This window comes from Benincasa hispida, chromosome 9, assembly GCF_027475165.1.
Source record: "Benincasa hispida cultivar pf3 chromosome 9, pf3_genome.v1.1, whole genome shotgun sequence".
Taxonomy (NCBI): Eukaryota; Viridiplantae; Streptophyta; class Magnoliopsida; order Cucurbitales; family Cucurbitaceae; genus Benincasa; species Benincasa hispida.
In genome coordinates this window covers 23,195,943-23,208,911 of record NC_143486.1, presented here as the reverse complement: position 1 = coordinate 23,208,911, position 12,969 = coordinate 23,195,943, and the positions used below count along the sequence as shown (strand labels likewise).

Genomic DNA, 12,969 nt, shown 5'->3' with positions numbered 1-12,969 from the left:
TATGATCATTGGACTGCCGTTAAGAATATCCTCAAGTATCTTAGGAGAACGAGGAACTATATGCTCGTGTATGGTACTAAGGATTTGATCCTTACTGGATACATTGACTCTGATTTTCAAACCAATAAAGATGCAAGAAAATCTACATCGGGATCAGTGTTCATTCTGAATGGATGAGCAGTAGTGTGGAGAAGTGTGAAGCAAAAATGTATTGCGGACTCCACAATGGAAGCTGAATACGTAGCTGCATGTGAAGCAGCAAAGGAAGCAATATGGTTGAGGAAATTCTTGATAGATTTGGAAGTCGTTCCAAATATGCATCTGCCTATCACCCTATATTGTGATAATAGTGGTGCAGTTGCAAATTCAAGAAAACCAAGAAGCCATAAGCACAGCAAGTATATTGAGCGCAAATACCATCTTATCCAGGGGATTGTACATCATGGAGACGTTGTAGTGACCCTATCTTCTAAGTAAAACATTGCTGATTCTTTTACAAAGGCCCTCACGGCTAAAGTGTTTGAAGGTCACCTACAGAGTCTAGGTCTACGAAGTTTGTAAACTAGGACAAGTGGGAGAACTTTTGGGTATATGCCCTAGTTCATTGTATTCATATGTTTATTGTACTCATATGTTTCTTACTTAAATTCAACATTGTGATACTCCACTAGGAGTTTTAGTCCAAGTGGGAGTTTTTTGGATTTTATGTCCTAAAACTCGTAGTTTGTAAATTGATAATCATATTCTGTTTTGTTTTTCGATAAAATTGTTATTGAAATTGTAATCTTGAATCCAATAAACTAAGGTCTTGAGGCTATTTAATGTAGTTTGAACTTTATGTAGTGACATAAATGTGGATCAAGTTCAAATATATAGCCAAAATGGTCTATAGTATATGAATAAGGTTGGGCGCCTTATTCTGGGGACACTATGGATGCGGCCCATTTTGTAGTTAGTACAAACGATGTGATCCTAAATCGTTCATGTGGAGACATGAAAGTGGAGGCATCCTATAAAAGAGTTTACATAAGACTGAACCATGAAATAATCATTTTTTACGTTCTAAACGCCGTTTTATGTATAAAACTGACTATTTCGTTAATTGATGACCTAGGTAACTTAATCTTAATCCCGAGATAACTATGAACTCCTGTTCACTCGGAATTATCCTTAGATCTGCATAGGTGAGGGCAACTCATTATCGCTGGCCCAATAAGCCTCCTATTTCAGGGGTGAGATCAGGTGGATAGTTGGGAACATAGGGTGCAAGACGAAATTCACTCCTACCCATTATAGGGATAGTAGATAGGTTGTTCCCTTTAGTACTGAATCCAGGTCTTGAACAAGGGGCCCCACCCTCTCCTTGGCCCGAGAGGGGTTCGGTTTATAGGTTGGACCTTAAACCAATTGTTCATTAGAGGATCAGTGGAACTTAAGGAACAAGATGTAGTTTTGAGGGTAAAACGGTTTTTATGACCCAACCGAGATTACGAAAAACCTGTGAAGGATTAGCTTACTAATCATGGTTATATCATATGGACACAAATATATCTATAGTGAGGGGAGTGCAACTACGGGACTATAGTGGAATGACCCGTTAGTTAACGAATGTTGATTAACTCCGTCTAAAAGAGTTTTAGCCAGTTAATCTTATATCGTTGGAGCCCATGATCTATAGGTCCATTAGGTTCCCCTACTAGCTCATATGGAATAAACTTAGAACAGTATGATAGAATAATTCGAATTGTTTGACTTAGGTGAAGAGAGAGAAACCAATGAGTATATGTGATATAGTGGTCGATTTTTCAGTTTAGAGATACAGCTTTAATATTTAAATGTGATTTAAATATCAAGAATATGAATACGTTCATATTCGGAAGCTCGGAAATAATGAAAATGGTCAAACTTGGACTGACTTTATATTCAAATATGATTTGAATTTCGAGAAAATGAATGCAGATTCATGCTCGAGAGGTCAAAATTAGTCAACATGGAAAAAATCATAAAAAGTCAAAATGTTGACTTTTCGGTCAAGTTTGACTTTGATAAAATGACTATTTTGCCCTTTGGCTAAAGTTAGTGGGAAAATCCAAACTTTTGTTGGATAATTCCACTAACAAGATAGTGGGCTAGGTGTTGGCTTATAGTGGAGACATCAAGCCCACTTAGATAGTGGATTTTGTGGTGTTGGATTTTTATGGATTTGTTTTATGCAATTTTGCATGGCTTTTTTTCCTAAAAATTTGGGCTTTCAAATTGGATGGAAAAATTTTTGGCATTTTGGATAGAAATTTAGTTTCTAAAATTAGGCTGGAAAAATAAAAACCCAACCCAAAAAAATCCATCTCTTTTTTTTCATCTCTTTCTCTCTCTTAGTTTCTTCATCCATCGGGTCCCACAACTCGGTTCTGAGTCCAGAGGATAGTAGGTCAGCTCTAGTGGTGGTCCGGAAGTGTTTGGGTCGAGATTCAGCGAGGAAGAGCATTTTTCGGGAGCTACAAAGGTTGTATACTATCCCTATTAATTAAAAGCAATTAGAGTGTAATTAGATCCTTATTCCGCTGCGTATGTCTCGTGTTCCATCATTAACGACCACAACGAAAATATTAATCATTTCTTCCTCTGCCATATCATGTAACGACCATGACCTCGACCACGATTATTATTAAAATTCACAACATTCACTTCAGGAAATGGTATCGTTCCGATTGGTCGAGATTCATGATTTTTTATCAATAACTCATTATTTGGTTTGGCCATGAGAAGACATGAAATTAGTTTAGAATACTATTAAAACATTTCTCTCGATATTGCTACTGTAGGAGCATATCCGAAATGTAGAAAAATGTTTTCTCTAATATATTGATTTAAAATTTTGGATACTCAAGTGCATCTATTTACGACAAGCTTTAAGAAAAAAATTTGTTTTATGATGATTACATTTTTCTTGCATCTAGGTTTATTTTGATATCAAGCACTAATGACAAATAATTATTACCATTAATATCAAATGCTACAAATTCTAATTTTATAAAAATTTCATAGTAGTACTATTACATAATATTATATTTATATTAGAAATTTAATATATATCAAATATATAAAACAATATTTAATTTATTAATTATAATGAAGAGAGAAAAAGTGGCATATCTTTAGGGCCTGCCTACCTTTAGCAAGGAAAACGATAAGAGCTCGTGCTGATAACGTATTGTGAACTTGAGGAGCACAACAGGAACATGATACCATAAAATATAATATTAAAATAAATATATTATATTATAATAATAAAATAAATTAAACATAATATATAAATAAACAAAATAAAATAAATTAGCAAAATATAAAATAAGAAATTTCTCTAAATTCTCCACTTTCTCCAATTTTATAGAATTTTCCCGATGCGTGTGTCTTCCAAAACCCACCAAATTATTGGGTTTTATGTCCGAAAAACTCGCAGTTTATAAAATGATAAACATTTCTATAATCAATATACTTGTATTGTACGATAGTTTAAATCCAATAAACTAGGACCCATGACTATTGTATGAGTCTTGAACTTTATGTGGAGACATAAGAGTGAATCAGGTTCGAGTAAATAGTCAAAATGATCTATGGTACATGAATAAGATTGGGTACATTATTTTGGCAACACCATTGGAAACGACCTGTTCTGTAGTTGTTACAAAGAGTTGTAACGTGCTACATACGATGTGATCCTAATTCGTACATGTTATGACATGAGAAGTGAGGGCGTCCTATGCAATGAGTTTGCAGAAGATCAGGACCAAGAAATAAGTCACTCTTACTTTATAACGTTGTTTATTGTATAAGACTGACTATTTCACCTAGATGACCTAGGTAACTCGATCTTAATCCTGAGCTAATTATAAACTCCTATTTATTCAGGATTGTCCTTAGATTTGCATAGTTGAGAGTTGGCTCAATAGCACTAGCTTAATAAGACTCCCATTTATGGGGTAAGACCAGATAGATAGCTGGAGACATAGGGTGCAAGACGGAGTTCATGCCTACCCGATTTAGGGATAAGAGAAAGGTTTTTCTCTCAAGTACTGAATCCAAGTCTTGAACAAGGGGCCCCACCCTCTCACTAGGCTGAGAGAGTTTAGTTTAGTGATTGGATCACAAACCAGTTGTTCATTAGAGGATCAGTAGGGACTTGAGGAATAAGACGTAATCTCGGGGGTAAAATAAATATTCGACCGAGCCGTTATTACAAACAATCTGTGAAGGGTCGACTTGCTGATTATGGTTAAATCATGTGGACATAATATATCTACAGTGAGGGGAGTGCAACTATGGGCTTTAGTGGATTAACCTATTAGTTAACGAATGAGGATTAATTTGGTCTAATGAGTTTAGCCAATTAATCTCGGATCGTTGGAGCCTATGATCTGTAAGTCCGCGAGGTCCCCTTGCTAGCTCGTAATAGACTAGCTCTAGAATAGCGTGATAAGTTAATTTGAAACGTTCAAATTAGAATTAAAGGAATTAGTAATTATATGAGATATAATTACATGTTTAATTTGAGAATTAGATGGAATAGTAGAATTTATATATATTTAAATATGATTTAAATATATAAAGATGGATATGTGTTAAAATTAATTTAATATTTGATATTAAATTAATTAAGTTTTATTTAATAATTAATTTATGAAATTAATTAAAAATTTTCATTTTTAAAATAAAAATAGATTTAATAAAATCAAATTTATATTTTTGAGATAAAATTGAAAAGAGAGAAGAAAACAAAACACTTAAAATGGAAAATGAAGATTTACCATTATCCATTTTTTAAGTAGCTCACACATAATGCATCTTCTTGGCTTTGTCTTCTCCAAGCATGAACTGCAACTCATGCAACTCACTTCTTTGCATGTTGATCTGCAATATAGTGAAGATATTGGAGTGAAAAAGATGATGCAATCTATTGAGAATTTTAGAGAAAATTCGGGTTGAAGAAAGGGTTCTTCAACAAGGGTTCTGCAGTGAGCTTTTCTCCTTCATCTCTTGATTCAAGCTTGTTTTGAGTCCCACAACTAAATCTAGAGCACCAAGAGAATATTGGGAAGATCTTGAGCTGCTCTGCAACAAGATTTGGAGAAGATAACAGCTGGAGAAGGAGCTTTGAAGAAGTTCTACAAGAGGTATGTCTTGAAACTCACTTGTTTTTCTATAAGAGCATGTTAATATTTTGCCAAAATTAGTGAATTTGAATGCTTAGATGATCTTTATGCTTCTGCTGTTGCTGATACAATTTTAAAATTGGTATCAGAGCATCAAATAAGCATTCAATTCGGTTTAATTTTGTTTTGGTGGGTGTTTTATATGAGAAATATGAAACTGGTGCACTGATATGGTTTTTTGAGTTTTGGCTGTTTAATTTTCTTTAATTTCTCATTTAAATTTGTAATTGGCTCTTGCTTGATGAGCTTTAATGTGTTCCCAAGAGTCTGTAATTTATTTGGAGTCATTAGAGTTGAAATTAAGCTATAAATCGAAGAAACAAGCAAAGAGGCCAAGTTGCAGTTCCAGAAAATCAGCCTCTGTTCTTATCGTCATTGAGCTTCAGTAGCTAAATGATCATTTAGCTTCATGCGTTAGACGATGTGAAGAAAAGCTAAGCGATCGTGTAGCTTTGGGTGTTGATAGTTGAGGTGTTGTGCACTAGACGATCGTGTACCTGTTAGAGCTAAGCGATGCGTTGTATTGCTATGCGATGACACTACATGATCGTGTAGCTTTGGGCGAGAGCTAAGCGATGCGATGAAGATCTATATGATAGCCCTGAGCGATCGCTTACTACGATTGTTTATCTTTGATCGGGAGCTAAATGATGCGTTGAGTTACTAAGCGATAGCACTACTTGATCGTTCACTTCTATGCGGCAGCTAAGCGATGCATCGAGTTGCTAAGTGATAACACTACGCGATCCCTTACCTTTGTGCGGCAGCTGGGCGATGCGTTGAATGCTATACGATGGCATTAAGTGATCGCTTACCTTTTGCATGCACTAAATGATCGACTTCATGCATTAGACGATGGAGCTAAGCGGTCGTGTAGTAAATTGTCCGTGCTAAACAATGGACCTACGTGATAGTGTGAGACACTAAACGATCGTGTAGCTTCCTTCGGCACTATACGATGACACTATGCGATAGAAGGAAAATACTACACGATCATGTAGCTTAACGATCAAACATTTACTAAACGATCAGGCAAAATGCAAGATGATGGTTGTCATTACTAAACAATGAGACTTAGCGAGATGTTGAACATGTGCAAGGGCTGTCGATTCGACCAGTTATCTTGTGGTCTGGTCTGGTTAAGCTTCGAATGGTTCTTGGCTTGTCTGGTTAAAATGGTTCGGGTCCGGATCAAGCTACTTGAGTTCGTTTTGGAGTGGTTCGAGCGGTTCGGGAGCGATTCAGAAGCTGATTGTAATAGTTAGGCTTCTGTTTGCTTGTTTTTGCCAAAACTAAAACCATATCAGTCTGTGTTTAATTATTTATGCATTTGATGTATGTTATAATTAAATAAATCTTGTATGTGCATATAGTATGCCATTTAGATTTAAAATCCCACCATAGGAAGCATGTTACATGCATTGAAAGTATGTTATAATTGTTATAATATATAGTATGCATGTTAGGGTTTCTCATATTTAATATAAATGTTATATTAAATATTGAAATGCCTCATGTATGTTATGGATATTTAGCATGTCTAAAGTTTTATAAGTTGTTATAAAATTGGGTTAGACATTTAAAATCCATAAACAACAGTTGCATGCTCACGTAGGTTGACCACTTGTTTTAATTGTTAAAACTTATAAAACCTAAGTTACAAACTCAACCGGTATATAATCATGTCTAAGGCTGGGGGTACTTAAGTTGATGGTTTACGGAACACCTCCTACCTGGGTATTATGCCCGAATTATTGAGTGTTGATAACTGGTTTTATGAGTATACGTGAGTGATGTAAGGTAATAATATGGTTTATCACCTAAACATCATAGGTTAAAATCCAATTATAAGAGTTATACTTAGATAAACCACATAGACTTAGGGTTGTTTTATTAGTCGAAAAGAACCTAAGTATAAATCTACCCAAATAGAACACTTCAGTGGCAGTTTAATCACTTCTATATGATAGAGTTATTAGAAAACTTCAGTGGGAGATTAATAACATATACGATACGTTATTTTTAGCTCTCACGTTTCTAAGAGTTCACAATCCAAATTTAAGTGGTACTTCGTATCACCCTAGAAGTGACCTCCCTACGGAAAGTATTTTTAGCTTAAATCTAGATTTCGGTGAACAAGAGGAATTTGTTCAAATATAAGTCTATTATACGATAAATAGATTTCAACTGCCACGTCTCCACATAGTTTACATCGTGAGATTCATATGACGCTTTGTGTCACCATGGAAGTGGCCTCCTTACGGAGAGTGTTTTGTATGAGTCAATATCAAGGTAAACGGAGGAAGTAGTTCATAGTAAGTGGGTGAAGGATATGTGTCAATATATCCTACGGTCTCCTCCATTAGTCTGAATAATGAGATTCCTATGTTGTGCCTGCTGGTTAGCTTTAAGCAGCCCTTTGCTAGTCGTTTAGCGACAGCTATACCCACGGAGGGTTGTAACATAGGATTCGGAACAACCCAGGCTTCAGTAAAATGAATAGGGTCTTATAGTTTCGTCTTGGATGTTGTCTTCTATTTTGGAGGCAAATTCATACCGTCCTATAGGATCTGAAAATGGCGGGTCACACTTATAAGAATTACTAAGTTGTTAGTAAAGATCTTGACAAAAAACGATAACTAAACGACTATAGGAGTAAGAATTATTCCGAAGACAAAAGGAATAAGAGTTATTCTAGGAATAGTGTTTGGTCAAATTTGTTTGCTTCAGTGAAGGAGTATCTGATTGCCCCACGGTAGCACATATTCTGACTCACTAAAGTATCGTTGAAAATGAATAATGGTTATGGGTACATTATTACTTTTTGCTAAAACTTGACTTTGGATTTAATTACAATTTGCTAATTAGAATTTGTTTGAATTTTATCAGCATGTCGAATTCTTCTGTAATACTCACTTCCGATGTACATAACAGTAAAATCAAATCAACAAACAAATTACTAGCAGTTGATTATACCAAAAGAGTTTTAACAGAGAATTGTCCTTTATCTCCCAACTCATCTGAAATTTTGAATTATGTAGATGAGAATGCTGAATTCGAACAACAAGATAAATATGATTTACTTGTTATCGAAGCATGTTTAGTGGAAAACGATAAAATCTGGATAATTGATTTAGGTGTCGCTAATCATGTATGTACTATCTCATAGGAAATAAATTCTTGGAGACAGTTGACCGAAGGTGAAACAATCTTTAATGTAGGGACTGAGGAGATTGTTTCAGCCAAAGCAGTGGGAGACATGAAGTTATTTATAGGAGATAAGTACATTTATTTGAAAAATGTATATTATATTCCTTCTATGAAAAAGAATCTAATATTCGTCTCTTGTTTGCTAGAACAAAATTATAAAGTTTATTTCGAAAATGGTGAAGTGTTCATCTAAAAGAGTTAAATAACATGCAGCGGAAGTATCAAGGATCCATAAGCATTCAAATTCACTAATTTTGGCAAAAACTAAAGCATGCTCTTCTAAAAAGTGGGTTTTCAGAACATACCTTTGATGAACTCTCCAAGAAAATGTTTGTACAGCTATTGTCTTCACTTGATATCACCGTGAACCACCTCAAAACCTTCCCTACTATGCTTTTGGAGCTTTAGGCAGAGTTGTGGGACTCAAGAACAACTTGAAGATGTGAAGAAGCAAGAAGAGCTCACAACATCCGATTGAAGAAGACAGTTTCTTCTTCATAGAAAATTTTCTCTCAAAATTATGCATTCACATTTCTCCAACGACTCCAATCTTCTTTATATAATAGATGAACATGTGTTGTAGCTCATGCTTGGAGAATCAATGTAGAGAAAATAATGGCTTTTGTGTGAGCATGAAGATGAAGGTAATGGAGAAAATTGAATCCCCATTTTGTGCAACCATGAAAAACCATTTTTCCATTTTCTTTTAAAACAAAAAATGATTTTAAAACCATTTTAATACAAAAATGATTTTCTTAAATTAATTTCATAAATTAATTTAAAATATTAATTAATTTAATATCAAATATTAAATTAATTTTTGCACAATAATCATCTTCATATATTTAAATTATATTTAAATATATTATCTCTTGTTCCATTTAATTTGAACGTTTCAAATTAATTTTCTCAAGCTACCTTAAAGCTTATCCATTTACGAGCTAGTAGGGCGACCTCGTGGACCTACAGATCATGGGCTCCAACGATTTGAGATTAATAGGCTAAACTCATTAGTTCGATCTAACCCCCATTTGTTAACTAACGGGACACGCCACTATAGCCCATAGTTGATCTCCCCTCACTGTAGATATATTATGTCCACTTAATAACCATAATCAGTAAGTCGATCATTCACAGGTTTTTCATAATCACAGCTAGGTCAAAAATACTGTTTTACCCCTATGACTACATCTTGTTCCTTAAGTTCCTACTAATCCTCTAATGAACAATTTTGATTCATAATCTCTATGAATCAAATCCTTTCTTTATCATGAGAAGGTAGGGCCCTGTTTGTTCAAGAACTGGAGTCAGTACTTAAGAGAAACCTATCTGCTAATCCTAAATAAGGTAGGAGTGAATTCCATCTTGCAAGGCTATGTCCCCAACTATTCATCCGGTCTTATCCCTAAAATGGCAAGCTTATTGAGCATGCTGTTGGACTACTCTCACCGTTTGCAGATCAAAGGATAATCCCGAACAAACAGGAGTTCATAGCTAGCTCAGGAATAAGATCGAGTTAACCTAGTTTATATAATAAATGAAATAGTCAGTTTTAACGGTAAACGGTCGTTATAAAGAAAAAGTGACTATTTTCGTGGTCCAGTCTATATGCAAACTCATCGCATAAGATGCCCCCACTCTCATATCTCAACATAAACGATTTGTGGATCATATCGTTTGTAGCATCTTACAACTTCTTGTAACAACTACAGAGTGGGCCACATCTAATAATATTACCAGGATGAGATATCAAAATTCATCCATATACTTATTAGACCATTTAGGCTATATACTGTCTACTTAATCCTATTTATCTCACTATATAAAGTTATAGCATTCAGACTATAGCCAAGGATGCGTTTATTGGATTTTCATAATAAGATGCAAAATCAACAAGTCATTATTATTGATAAAATAGAATGTTTAACACGAACTGCGAGTTCTAGGACATTCCCAACATCATCAATATGGGAAATAAATAGATTTGCTCTGCAAAATTAGAAAATAACTTGTACATGTTAAAACCAACTAAGGTCAAAGTTGTGTTGAACATAGAGATGTTTAAAATTGTTGGGACTCATAAGAAAAGGAAGATTTCTCTAAATTCCTATCTTTGGCACTTGAGACTGGGTCACATAAATCTCAACAGGATTGAGAGATTGGTTAAGAACGGTCTTTTAAACAAGTTGAAAGACAGTTCATTACCACCTTATGAGTCCTGTCTCGAGGGTAAAATGACAAAAAGATCTTTTTCTGGAAAAGGTCTTAGAGCCAAAGAACCCCTAGAGCTGATTTATTCAGACCTTTGTGGGCTTCTAAATGTTAGAGCGAGAGGAGGGTATGACTATTTGATTAGTTTTATAGATGATTATTCAAGGTATGGGCATGTTTACCTAATGCACGAAAAGTCTGAAAGTTTTGAAAAGTTCAAAGAGTATAAGGCTGAGGTTGAGAACCAATTAGGTAAAAAGATTAAAACACTTCGATCGGATCGAGGTGGTGAGTATATGGACATAGAATTCCACAACTATTTGATAGAATATGGAATTCAATCTCAACTCACAGACCCTGGCACACCTCAGCAGAACGGTGTGGTAGAGAGGAGAAATAGAACCTTGTTGGACATGGTTTGTTCCATGATGAGTTACGTTTAGTTACCAAATTCTTTTGGGGACACACAGTTAGGACTGCGGTGTATATTTTGAACATGGTTCCCTTGAAAAGTGTTTTTGAAACACCTTACGAGCTTTGGAAAGGACGTAAAGGAAATTTATATCGCTTCATACTTTGGGGTTGTTCGACACATGTGTTGGTGCAAAATCCTAAAAAGCTGGAACACGTTCAAAAGTATGCCTATTTGTAGGCTGCTCAAAAGAAACAAAAGGTGGTTTCTTTTATGATCCTCAGGAAGATAAAGTATTTGTGTCGACAAATACAATTTTCCTAGAGGAAGACTATGTAAAGAATCCCTTGCTGTAAGCTAGTAATAGAAGAAATTTCAGAGAAACGAAAAACGTATCAACAAGAGTTGTTGATAGAGCAGATCCTTCAATAAGAGTTGTTGATAGAGCAGGTCTATAAAAAAGAGTTATTGATGAAATTGAGACTCCACATCATTCTCAAGAGTTGAGAATGCCTCGTCGTAGTGGGAGGGTTGTGCAATAGCCTGTTTGGTACATGGGTTTAACTGAAACTAAACTCATCATGCCAGACGATAGTTTAGAGGATCCATTGTCTTTTAATCAAGCAATAAATGATGTGGACAAAGACCAATGGATTAAAGCCATGGACCTTGAAATGGAATCTATGTATTTTAATTCTGTATGAGATCTTGTAGATCAACCAGAAGGGGTAAAATCCATTGGTTGCAAGTGGATCTACAAGAGAAAATGGATCAAGCTGGTAAGGTACAAACCTATAAAGCTAGACTTGTGGCAAAATGGTTTACCCAAAGAGAGGGGTTAGATTTTGAAGAAATCTTCTCTCCAGTTGCCATGATAAAGTCTATTAGAATACTCTTGTCCATAGCCACATTTTATGATTATGAAATATGGTAAATGGATGTCAAGACAGCTTTTCTGAATGGCTATCTTGAAAAGAGTATCTATATGTCTCAATCAGAAGGGTTTATATAGTAGGGTCAAGAGCAAAAGGTTTGCAAGCTTAATCGATCCATTTATGGATTAAAACAAGCTTCTAGATCCTGGAATATGAGATTTGACACTACAGTCAAATCTTATGGCTTTGAACAAAATGTTGACGAACCTTGTGTATACAAAAAGATATTCAACAAAACTGTCGCTTTTCTGGTGTTGTATGTTGATGATATTCTGCTCATTGAGAATGAGGTAGAATATCTAGCTTACGTTAAGAGATGAATGGCTTCACAATTCCAAATGAAAGATTTGGGAGAAGCACAATATGTTCTTGGAATCCAAATAGTTCGAAATCGCAAGAACAAAACATTGGCATTATCTCAAGCATCTTATATAGACAAGATGTTGTCTAGATATAAAATGCAAAATTCCAAGAAAGGATCTTTACCTTTCAGGCATGGAATTCACTTGTCTAAGGAATAGAATCTTAAGACACCTCAAGAGGTTGAGAAGATGAATTGAATTCCATATGCATCTGCAGTTGGGAGTTTGATGTATGCAATGCTGTATACTCATCCCGATATATACTATGCCATAGGAATTGTCAGCAGATTTCAGTCCAATCCTGGTCATGATCATTGGACTGCTGTTAAAAACATTCTCAAGTATCTGCGGAGAACGAGAGATTAATGCAACGACCCGACCCCCTGGACTTAAGTTAGGCTGTTACTAAATACATGCATACATGGAACTTAAAACGACACTCTTTTATGGTGAAATAAAAGCTAAATAGATAAGGGGAGTTCAAAAGTCCTTTATTAAATGCAAATATTAAAAACAATAATAGGGTACCCATAAATCATAAAGGTTAACAAATAAGTATGAAAAACAATTCTTAATAATAAGTTTCAAACATCAAAACTGAAAGTTTAGCAAGAACATGAAGGAAATCT

General features: G+C 35.0%; 1 pseudogene; it reads left to right on the top strand.

Annotated features, from left to right (window-relative positions):
- Positions 1-12,969, top strand: part of LOC150033693 (uncharacterized) — a 28,771-nt pseudogene that overhangs the window by 8,290 nt on the left and 7,512 nt on the right.